This window comes from Erinaceus europaeus (assembly GCF_950295315.1).
Source record: "Erinaceus europaeus chromosome 6 unlocalized genomic scaffold, mEriEur2.1 SUPER_6_unloc_50, whole genome shotgun sequence".
Lineage (NCBI taxonomy): Eukaryota > Metazoa > Chordata > Mammalia > Eulipotyphla > Erinaceidae > Erinaceus > Erinaceus europaeus.
The window spans coordinates 205870-218815 of NW_026647159.1; positions in this window are offsets into that span (position 1 = coordinate 205870).

Below are 12946 nucleotides of genomic sequence, written 5' to 3' on the forward strand. Positions count from 1 at the left end.
CACCATGAATCCACCGCTTCTGGAGGCCATTTTTCCCCCTTTTTGTTGCCCTAGTTGTTGCAGCCTCGTTGCAGTTATTATTGCCATTGTTGACGTTGCTTTTGTTGTTGGATAGGACAGAGAGAAATGGAGAGAGGAGGGGAAGACAGAGAGAGAGGGGAGAGAAAGATAGACACCTGCAGACCTGCTTCACCGCCTGTGAAGCGACTCCCCTGCAGGTGGGGAGCCGGGGGCTCGAACCGGGATCCTTACGCCGGTCCCTGCGCTTTGCGCCACGTGCGCTTAACCCACTGCGCCACCGCCCGACTCCAGCTTTTATTCTTAAACTCTCTTTCCTGCTAGAAGAAGTTGTCCTGCACTCTTGCCCTTGTGATTGGACCTCCATAGACATTTGCATGTAAATTTCCTTGGACTATTATATTTGCCTTTCTGAGAGTCTTGCTATTTTCAAAATGGGTTCTGCTTTTTCTAATGAGAACCATTCCTGTTTGAGAATTTTGGTATCCAGGGATAAGATAACATGACATTTATTTATTTATTTTTGAGCCGAGACAGAAACATGCCTTTTGAGCAGATGGAATCCTTGGGAGGAAGGCTGAAAGGAAGTGGGGCCTAGAATTGTTGCTTGGTGCCAACAGCTTAGGTGGTGACTGTCTGTACACAGAGCAACATGGCCACTTTAATGTGAATTCAGGCAAGAATCTGGTTGTCTGTCCATGGCAACCACAGTAAAGTATGAGTTTTTCTAAAAATAATAATAATAATTACATGAAAATTACTGAAGAGCAAGATTTTCAGTCTTCAGCGGATATTCTCATCTGGTGTAGTCATAGAATAACAAAAAAGAAAACTTTTAATGAGTCATTGCTAAAAAGGAACATTTGCAACAAGACTTTCCTTAAAATCATAGAAAATATGTTAACAGTAACTTTGTAAGTTTAGGTAGGCATTACCTTTAAAATGATGTACTATACTCTGCACAAAAGAAAAAAAGTACTGAACTAATCCACCAGAACCTGTAAGTATATATGTTAAGCCAGCCAAGATGTCATTATCCCCTTGTCTGTCATGAAAAGTTGTCCTGCTCTCCTGCATGAGGATGAATTGGAGCCCCTCTGGGGTGACAGTTCAAGTGGTATCACTGAGTTCTGATCCTAATACTCAAAAGGGGACAGAATCAATGCTGATTTGATAGGATTGTCACAAGGATGAAGTGAAACTGTGGCTGTACAGCATACAGCATTTAGAGAAGCTCCAGAGGTGACTCAGCAGGTAGAACACAGAGCCTGTGTGTGTGAGAGTCCCAAGTTCAATCCCTGGTATGTACATGCTAGAGTTGTTACTGATTCTCTCTTTCTCCTAAATAATTACATACATACACAATGAACTTTTCCCCTTTTTATTTGATAGGACAGAGAGAAATTGAGAGGAGGGTGAGGAGACAGCCAAAGAGAAAGAGGAAACACTTGCAGTACTGTGTCACTGCACATGAAGCATTCCTCCTGCAGATGGGGACCTGGGACTTCAACACCAGTTCCACTACAACATGTGTGCTAAACTGGGTGCACCACTGCCCAGTCTCCATATTTTAAAAATAAAGCATTTAGCATAGTGCTCACAGTCATGCTCAATGAAGCTGGTTCATTGGGACCCATTTGCAGCCATCTTGCATAGTTTGTGACCAGGCCATCTTCATATTACCATCCACCCAGAAAATAATGATTTACAGGACAGTTCTTACATGGGTTACTTGTTCATCCTTCCATGATAGGTATCTACACACCATTCCCACCATCAATTTTGCTCCACCACTGTGCATTGGATCCCTGATAGCCACTCAACTCCCTTCCGTGGGCTTTCTGCAATGGAGAACATCTAGTCTGGTTTTCACCCAGTGTTTTATCTTTCTTTCTTTTTAAAAAAATTTATTTATTCCCTTTTGTTGCTCTTTTTTAATTGTTGTAGTTACTACTGTTGTTGTTGTATAGGGCAGAGAGAAATGGAGAAAGGAGGGGAAGAAAGAGAGGTGGGAGAGAAAGACAGACACCTGCAGACCTGCTTCACTGCCTGTGAAGCGACTCCCCTGCAGGTGGGAAGCTGGGGACTCAAACAGGGATCCTTACACCAGTCCTTGCGCTTTGTGCCACGTGCACTTAACCCACTGTGCTACCGCCTGACTCCCTGTGTTTTATCTTTCTTAAGTTCCACTTATTAGTGAGGTCATATAGTGTTCATTCTTCTCCTTTTGATTGATCTCACTTAACATGATTTCTTCAAGTTCCATTCAAGATGGGGCAAAAGAGATTGTTACATCATTTTAAATAACTGAATAGTATTCCATTATGAATATAGACCACAATTACCTTTCTCTTCTATTCCCTTCTTCTTCCTCCTCCTCCTTCTCTTCTCTTCTCTTCTCTTCTCTTCTCTTCTCTTCTCTTCTCTTCTCCCCTCCCAACACCTCCCCTCCCCTCCTCTCTCTCTCCCCCCCTCTCCGAACAGGGGCTTAAATCCAGGTCTTTAACATGGTAATATGTGTGTTTAATTGGATGCACCACTGCCTACCCCTAGACGCTAAATTTCTTAACCACCTGTCTGTTGTTGGGCATTTAGCATGGTCTGTTGTTGAGCTATTTTCCCAGAGAATTATGGCTGCTGTTCTGAATGTGAAACCATGTGGGTGAAGTCTTAAGCTTTTGTCTCCAAATCCAAGCTACTTTTCTGTGCCTCCCCAACACTTGGGAAGCAGGGTGAGTGTCCCAATGAGAACTTAGATGTGATATCAGTACCACTTTCTGATCCACAGGGTGGGCCAAGTAACACTCTGCACCTTCTATGGAATAGCATCTCACCATCAAAATCTCCCCATCCCCCCAGACCCCCTGCCCCTGCCACCTTTCTTCTGGAGAGACAGCTCTTAAAAAACATTGCCCAGGGAGTTGGGCGGTGGCGCAGTGGGTTAAGTGCATGTGGCACAAAGCACAAGGACAGGCTTAAGGATCTCTGTTTGAGCCTCCAGCTCTCCACATGCAGGGGAGTCACTTCACAAGTGTTGAAGCAGGTCTGCAGGTGTCTGTCTTTCTCTCCACCTCTCTGTCTTCCCCTCCTCTCTCCATTTCTCTCTATCCAATCCAACAACAATGACATCTTAGGACAAAAGAATGGAAAATAATGACCTCTAGGAGCAGTGGACTGTAGTGAACGCACCAAGCCACAGCTGTAACCCTGGAGGAAAAAAAAAAGAAATCTTTGGTCCATTCTGACAGAGGGATAAAGATTAGGGAACCTTCCAGTGGAGGGGAGGGTATAGGGAACTCTGGTGACTGGAATTGTATGTGATTGTGCTTCTCTTATCCCACAATCTTGTTAATCATTATTAAATCACTGATTTAAAAAAAAGATAAAATAATCTATAAAAACAAAGAAGCACACTATCTGCTAGCTACCTTCTTACTAACCTTCTGAAGCACCACATCCATTCTATAGTATTTTAGAAAAGAGTTTATTGTAGCTAGCTTAACACAAATACTAAAGAAAACATGTTCTTTATACACTTGTTGCTGGAGGAACATTGCTTGGGTTTTTTTTTTCCTATTTTTATTAGTGATTTAATAATGGGCTTAATTGTTTTGTTGTTATTGTTGAGTCATATGATTGATTGTCATTTGTGATCAGTCTCTTGTCAGTTTTGTGACTTCCAATTATCTTCTCCCAATTTCCACGTTACCTTTGTGTGTGTGTGTGTGTCTGTATGAAATTTTCTTTTAATGTGAAGAAGCTGTTAAATTTGATGTAGTCCCAGTAATTTAACCTTGTTTTAGTTTTGCCTACCCATAGTGTGACGAGTCTCCAAATATAGCCTGATGTTAAATTGTGGACATGTTTCACCAGTGTTTTCTTCTCTATAATTTTTAGTCTCAGTTCCAATAACCAGATCTTTGATCCATCTTGAGTTATTTGGCATATGGTGTTAAGGGCTGGTGCAGTTTCATTTTTCATTGACTACCCAGCATCAGCTATTGAAGAGGTCTTTTTCCCTCCCACCCCCCACTGAAAAGGTTTTAGTCCTTTATTATGTACACATGGGTTTATTTATGAAATTTCAATTTTGTTTTGTTGGTCTATAAATTGTTTTTTTCCAGTACAGTATGTAACATTAATTACTATTGCTTTGTAGCATCAATGGAAGTCAGGAATGTTATGTATGCATTGTTTGGTTTTTGCTACACTGCTATGGTGCTGACTCCCCTCTGGACATCTTTAATAAAATATTTTCAATAAATGTGAAAATGCATACCTTGGGATTCATAGTGTGATTATTAATACATGATTGTTAGTTTCTATAATTAGCATATTTAATAAATATTAAAGTAGACTTTTAAATTAACTCATCTCTATATAATTAAATTATATGGCAAAGTTAGTAAAAATGTAAAACCAAGGTCTCTTTTGCAATCTTCTCCTTGGGCAACAGAAGATGACTTGTCATTTATAAGCCAGGTTCTAGTAGGAATGAACATGTCTGGCTCCACTCTGAAACATTTATTTTTAATATTTACTATGGCTTTCAATTTCCCATCGTTTCCCATCCAAGTTCAGCTCATTAGCAAATCCAGTAGCAAATCTAGAATGAAATTTTCAAGAGAAAATGATCTTGTCTTTTACTTCCAAAAGCCTGAAGATTCTGTGAAAAGATAGAGGTATTTATTTCTTCTAGTGTAGGTGATTATTTTTCTTATGATTAATGAAGAAATAGCTACAATTCAAGGCCAGAGGGTAAGCTGTTGCCCAGGGGTTCTTTTCAACCTTTTGTTAATTAGGAAATTCCTGAGCCCAATTATTCAAGTAATGCTTTGACTACTTTCTTTTTTTATTATCTTTATTTTCAATATTTATTTATTATTCCCTTTTTGTTGCCCTTGTTTTTGTTATTGTAATTGTTGTTATTGATGCCATCTTTGTTGGATAGGACAGAGGGAAATGGAGAGAGGAGGGGAAGACAGAGAGGCAGAGAGAAAGATAGACACCTGCAGACCTGCTTCACCTCCTGTCAAGCGACTCCCCTGCAGGTGGGGAGCCAGGGGCTTGAACCGGGATCCTTACACTGGTCTTTGAGCTTTGCGCCACCTGTGCTTAATCCGTTGTGCTACCACCTGACTCGCTATTTGACTACTTTCTTTGTAAATAGATTTAGGTAAATTAGTTCTCCTCCAGGACCATATTTAAAGCTGACTCTCCATCAAAATCCAAAGGCACACACCTGTGAAAAATGGCAAAAAGGCACTGAAGTTCCAGGTTCAATCTGCCATACCACCATAAGCCACAGTTGAGCAGTGTTATGGTAAAATAAAAATAAAATAAAACAGTCTTCAGTGCATATAATTTAACTCTGATCTAAATTGCATAGAGTAGAAATAAGAAGATGTGAAGTCTAATCATTTAGTAATCACAATGGCAATTTTGGTGCAGAGGAATAGGGAGTGGTGTCAGGAAATACTAGCACCACGCAAGCACTAAGGATTGCCAACTGACTACCCTGATACACAGCGTGCTCTCTGCTGGTCTTTTAGGCTCATATTCTTCTTTTTATTTTATATTTTAAATAAATATTTATTTGTTCCCTTTTGTTGCCCTTTTTGTTTTATTGTTGTCCTTATTGATGCCGTTTGTTGTTGGATAGGACAGAGTGAAATGGCGACAGAAGCAGAAGACAGAGGGGGAGAGAAAAGATAGACACCTGCAGACCTGCTTCACCTCTTTTGAAGCGACTCCCAGGATCCTTACACTGGTTCTTGTACTTTGCGCCATGTGTGCTTAACCTGCTGTGCCACTGCCCAGTTCCCTTAGGCTCATATTCTAATAGAACAGGTACATTGACTTGATCCACCTCAGGGATCCTGAAACACTCTAGTCAACTTTAAAAAGAGTCCAATTTTGTTTTGTGGGCTGGGTGTTGTGCAGTGGTAGAGTACAGGACTTGTGAGTATGAGATTCTAAATTAGATTCTAACACCATATGAATCAGATTAATGCACTGATCCTCTTTTCTTAAATGAATTAAAAATACAATTATTAATTAGAAATTGAGTTTATCTGTTTGTAGGAATAATTATACCCATCAAAAGTGCTAAATTGTCATATTCCTCTGTTTTAAGCTCCCTTATTTATGACAGTACATGAAAAATCAGATATTTATTAAATTGCATGCCTAAGCTAGAAATTGACTTGTGAGAATTTCCCTATAAGCTTAATGGCATTGGGTTCAGTCTTCATGGGTTAAAAAGGCAGTATGGTGAAACTAGGTATCTGCATCAGCATCTTAATGTGTTCTTACTCCTGGAAACAGCTAGAGAACTAGAAAGTTTGTGCTGCTTTCACCACCAAACCTACTCAAACCTGCCCTTTGTGTGTGTTCAGGTTTAATGTATTTCACATGCATTAACCTCTTTACATATTAGTGCCACATTGTAGTATAGTAACAACCTCTTTCTTTTTTTGTTTGTTTCTTTTTTTAATATTTATTTTTATTATTCCCTTTTGTTGCCCTTGTTGTTTTATTGTTGTAGTTATTATTGATGTTGTTGTTGTTGGATAGGAAAGAGAGAAATGGAGAGAGAAGGAGAGAAAGATAGACACTTGCAGACCTGCTTCACCGCTTGTGAAGCTATTCCTCTGCAGGTGGGGAGCTGGGGGCTCAAGCCAGGATCCTTACACAGGTCCTTGCGCTTTGCGCCAAGTGCGCTTAACCCGCTGCGCTACTGGCCGACTCCCAACAACCCCTTTCTTTGTCTGAAAGTTATTTTATCTACAAAATCTTACTTCTTTACTTAATAACTGTCTATCCATCTAGCTGGTGTTATAAAGTAACTTGAACATGTGGAGTGTTTTATTATGTCACTTCTTTATCAGTAATGCTACTACTAAGACAAAGTAAGTGTGGATCACTTGTTAAAAATATCCCCCTGGAAGTTGGGCAGTAGCACAGAGGGTTAAGCTCAGGTGGCACAAGGCACAAATACCAGTGTAAGGATCCTGGTTCAAGCCCTGGGCTTCCCACCTGCAGGGGAGTAGCTTCACAGGCAGTGAAGCAGGTTTGCAGGTGTCTCTTTCTCTCTCCTCCTCTCTGTCTTCCCCTCCTATCTCCATTTCTATCCAGCAATGGCTACAACAATAACTATTAAAAAAACATCTAGGGCAACAAAGGAATAAATAAATAAGTAAATAAATAAATAAAATATCCCTCTGAGCTTTCCTATAGAGGTTGCTTAGAGACAGAACAGAAGCTTTTGCCAAAGGCTACTTCTAGGTGGGATCTTCCTGGGCGGAGGTCTACCCCTAGACACCTCGGCATTATAGTGGACTAAGCTGTTTGAAGTGCTGTGTCCAGGTGTGTCATGTTCTGAAAGGGAAGGTCTGTCACCTCTCAGTGTGGATAAATCCTCTCAGTTTTCTTCTATTGTGATAGTAAGATTTTTTTGGAAATATTGAGGTGAAAACATAATAAAACCAACCTATGACAAACCCACAGTTAGTATGGTGGAAGTTACACACTCACCATTTGCAGATAATATGATAGTATTCATAGAAAAACCTAAAGAATCCAGCAGTAAGCTCTTGGAAATTATCAAGTAATATAGTAAGATGTCAGGCTACAAAATTAACATATAAAAGTCAGTGGCATACCTCTATGGAAACACTAAATTAACAGAAGAAGAAATCAATCCCTTTTACTATAGCAATAAGAACAATAGAATATGTAGGAATAAACCTAACAAAGGAAGTGAAAGATTTGTATACTTAAAATTATGAGTCACTATTCAAGGAAGTAGAAAAATAATAGGAAGAATTAGCATCATCAAAATGAATATGTTATCCAGGACCAAGTACAATTTATTTTTATTTTTAAAAGTTTTTTATAATCTTTATTACTGCATAGAGACAGAGAGAAATTGAGAGGGGAGGGGGATGTAGAGAGGGAGACAGAGACAGAGAGACACCCTCAGCCATGTTTCACCACCTGTGAAGCTTGCCCCCTGCAGGTGGGGGCCAGGAGCTTGAACCTGTGTCCTTGTGCACTGTAATGTGTGCTCTCAACTGGCTGTGCCATCACCCTGCCGTTCATTTTTAATACTTTGAGGAACTTCCATTTGCTTTATCTAGAGCCTGGACCAGTTTACATATCTCTGCATAAGGGATCCTTTTTTTTCATACCCTCACCAATAACTGCTGTTTCTGGTCTTTTTGATGTTGGGGATTTGGTAGTGTGATTTTACTTATTTATTAAATTTATTTTAATAAATAAGTGGAGATATGAAGAGAAAGATATGAAGAGAGAAAGACTGCTCAGGTCTGGCTTATGAAGGTGATAAGGACATGAAACTTAGACCTTGAATCCTAAAAATATCAAATATCAGTCTTTTTTACAACCATTATGCCCTCTCCCCTATTCAAGATTTTTAAAAATAGTAATTAAATGAAAAAAGTGATCTATTTCTGATTTTATTTTACATGTGTTAAGGATCAGAATAATGAAGCTATAGAAATTTCCTTAGGTGATCTTAATTATTTTAAATGAAAAATATCATTTGACCTAAAAAATAATTGAGATGTAGTTGTAGTCTTACTTTGTTTGATTTATAGTACCCTTCATTCTCATTATTTGCCCGAGATAGCTCAAATTCAAAATGAAGTATCTTATGCCTTATAAGTTACATACAGACATGCACAACAACCCACAGTTACCTATAAGATGTATGTAAATTTTCTACCATAAGAAAAATCAAAATAATTGTGGAGTTTGGGGCTGTTGGGTTGGGTTATCTTCTGCCTTATAAGTTACATACACACATGCACAAAAATCCATAGATAGCTATAAGATGTATGTGAATTTATCACCTTATGAAAAATCAAAATAATTGTGGAATTTGGGGCTGTTGGCTATTTGGCTGTTGGCCAAGACTAAGGTTGTTCAGTTTAGGAATTTTTTCCCCCAGTGCTAAGAGAGGAGCTGCCCTGGAAGGCACTTAGCACTTTTTTTTTTTTTGTTTGACAATTAAAAAAATATCAGAGTCTAGTTTCCTTGCCTTTCTTTTAAAGAGAAGACATTTTTTCCCCCTCCTCCAGAGTTATTGCTGGGCTTGGTGCCTGCACCATGAATCCACCACTCCTGGAGGCCATTTTTTTCCCACTTTTTTTGTTGTCCTTGTTGTTGTAGCCTCATTGTGGTTAATATTATTACCATTGTTGATGTTGTTCATTGTTGGACAGGAAAGAGAGAAATGGAGAGAGGAGGGGAAGACAGAAAGGGGGACTCCCCTGCAGATGGGGAGCCGGGGGCTCGAACTGGGATCTTTATGCTGGTCCTTGCACTTTGCGCCACCTGTGCTTAACCCACTGCACCACCACCCGACCCCCAGAGAGAAGACATTTTACCAACAGTACAGATACAGTTATCTTCTCATTCTCAGGTTATTTACCACTTTTGTCTCTAGTCTTTGCAGTCCATAGAACTCAGCTCTTCTAAACACCCCCCACCCCCGGGAGCCCCAGTGATTTCACCTACAGGTTATTTAGGAAACCGGAGTCTATGTATCTGCTGCTTTCTGACTTGAACTGCCTTGTCTTCAGCACTCAGATAATTAATAAAGGAATGCTGCCTCAGGTGTTACTGTGAGTCTGATTTTGAGAGGCTTCCTTGTGCCCGTATGAATGAGATACTCTTTCTAGAGAGCTTACACAACAAGATTTCTTTCACTGCCCACGATGACATCTTTGGATTGCTCCCAAATCTTTCCTGCATCCTAAAATTGTCTATTTCTCCCACCTTGAATATATGTGGATATATATATCCAGGGTTATTGCTGGGGCTCGGTGCCTGCGCTATGAATCCACTGCTTCTGGAAACCATTTCCCCCATTTTTGCTGCCTTTGTTGATGCCCTTGTTGTTGGTATTTTTATTGTTGTCATTGCTATTGTTGTTGCTGCTGCACAGGACAGAGAGAAATCAAGAAAGGAGGGGAAGATAGGGGGAGAGAAAGACAGATACCTGAAGACCTACTTCTCTGACTGTGAAGCAACTCCCCTATAAGTGGGGAGCTGGGGGCTTGAACTGGGGTCCTTACGCAGGTCCTTGCGTTTCATACCATGTGTGCTTAACCCACTGCACTGCTACCGCCTAGCTCTCTATTTTCTAGTTTTAAGGTCTTCCTTGCAAGTATATGGGTATGCTTACATGCTGTTTTTACAATGAGTGGTAATTTTAGGAATATACAATGTCTCATCTTAAAATACATTTTCAATTTAAAACTCATCCCTGGAGATGATTAATACGTGTATTTATATACTATTTGCATTTATGTTTCGTTTGTCTCTTACTTTTTTTTTTGCCTCCAGTGTTGTTGCTGGGGCTCAGTGCCTGCACCATGGATCCACTGCTCCTGCAGGCATTTTTTCTGTTATTAGACAGGACAGAGAGAAATTGAGAGAGCAGGGGGAGATAGGAAGAGAGAAAGATAGACACCTGCAGACTAGCTTTGCTGATTGTGAAGTGCAGTGACCCCCCCCTGCAGGAGGGGAGCCAGGGGCTTGAACTGGGAACCTTGTGCAGGTCCTTGCACTTTGTACTATGTGCGCTTAACCTGGTGAAGCACCGCCTGGCCTGGCCTTTACTCTTTAACTAATATTAAAGTATGGTTTTCATTATGATTGCCACTGTCCAGTCAGTAAGGTGGTCCTGACTTTAATCTTGTGATACAGCTATTATCACTATCATTCAAATTAACAGTTGAAATTGCAGCTAGAGATATGTTTTTAACCAATCAGACACTGAAGAAATGTGACCACTAGCTAATTACAGATTGTGTTCATGTAATTGGCAGAGCTGCTCTTGCTGACACTGAAGTTGATTTCACTCAACTCTTAGACTTTCTGTAGATTCTGACTTAGAAAGGTACATCAAAACTCTGGTGACTGGTATGTTCCAAATAGGTATTCATAGGCTTATTAATATTTTCTCAGTAGTGTAAAGCCACCTGTATTCTAAGGCTCATTGGATCAGTCAGTCAGATGTGTACCATACTGGTAGGACCTGAAGGTTCACAAATGAGTAGGAGCACAGCACAGCGTCTGCTTGATGACTTAGCTTCCTACCCACCGCAGCATGTCCTGCTTAAGAAAGGCAACTCCCCAACCTGCAACATCCTGCTGACCAGGCAGAAGGGAAGATAACCAAAAGTCGCAACCCCTACCCCCCTGCTTCCTCCTGCTATGGCTTGGGAACACTTTTTTTTAACTAAACTAACACGATGCTTGTCACGTAGCCCCCCTGCCCTAAACCCTATATAATCTCAATAGAAACTATAGAGGGGGTCAAGCATTTCTGACCACCACTGCGTGGTGGCTCAGTGTGTTCGTCCCTGGCGCCAGCTAATAAAGACTCTGTTGATTTTACATCGCTCTGGTCTCTTGGTAATTTCTGTGGATTACCGGACCCTAACACACAGAGGGCGCCTAGTGGGGTGCCGCGGAGGTGCGATGGTCCCTCCTCGGCACTGTGAGCCCAGTAGCCGGGAGACCCATGGAGGGGCTGACCAGCAAGAGGGCTACATGCTGACTGGGACTCGGGTTCTGGCGCCGGAGGGGCAGCCGAGGTGGTGGTGGCGGTGGTGGTGGCGGTGGTGGTGGCGGTGGCAGCACATTGCATCACCCCAACCTCCCTGGTCAATTCCCTGTGGTGACGCTCTCTGGGACCTGCGGGAAAGGAGAGGTGTGGGGTCGCTGGTGTAGGGTGGCCTCGGCTGTAGCTGCTGGGGTGGGGGGAAGGCGTGCGCCAACAGGGGGTGGCTGATGCCCTGCTCTCCAAGTGCCAGCTAGCGGACCAGGCTTTCTTAGGGGTGGTTGCTAATCGATGCGCTACCAGGCGCAGGATTTTATAACCAAGCCTTTTGTAACAAAAGCAAATTAATATGTAAAATATGATAGATTCCTTGTGCAGGCACCAATACCCAGAAATAACCCTGGTGAGGAAAACAAAACACAGAACGTAAAAATAAATAAATAAATAAATAAACAATGATGTTGAGAGAAAAAAGTTAAAAGAATCTGGAGGAGCTGGGCGGTAGTGCAGCAGGTTAAACGCAGGTGGCACTAAGCACAAGGACCGGCCTAAGGATCCCTGTTCGAGCCCCAGGTTACCCACCTGCAGGGGAGTCCTTCACAGATGGTGAAGCAGGTCTGCAGGTGTCTATCTTTATCCCCACCCCCGCTGTCTTCCCCTCCTCTGTCCATTTCTCTCTGTCCTTTATAACAATGACGACATCAATAATTACAGTAATAACTGCAACAATAAAAATGAACCAGGGCAAAAAAGGGAAAATAAAAAACATATATATTTTTAAAAAGCACATTTAAAGAATCTTGGAGTTGGGCGGTAGCCCAGTGGGTTTATCACACATGGCACAAAGCACAAGGACTGGCCTAAGGATCCCGGTTTGAGCCCCCAACTCCCCACCTACAGTGGAGTTGCTTCACGGGCTGTGAAATAGGTCTGCAGATGTCTATCTTTTCTCCCCTCTCTGTCTTTCCCTCCTCTCTCTATTTCTCTGTCATATCCAACAAGGGCAACAATAACAACAACAATAGTAACTACAACAATTAAACAAGGGCAACAAAAGGGAATAAATATTTTTTAAAAAGAAGTTAAAAGAATCTTTAAATCTGTAGCAAAAAGGTAAACAGTAACAATTCAGTATACATATCCTTGTAGACACTATATGGAAGCCAATGTGCAGACATCAGAGGAAACAACACTGCTGTTTGGGGATGGTCTAGATGTGAATTGATATAGTCCCAGAATGAAAAAAATGTTTCTGGACTGAGGTTAGTAGTCTTTCTTAGTTACGTAGCCTTTCCTCTCTTTGTACACATTTGAGAATATTAATAATAGGGT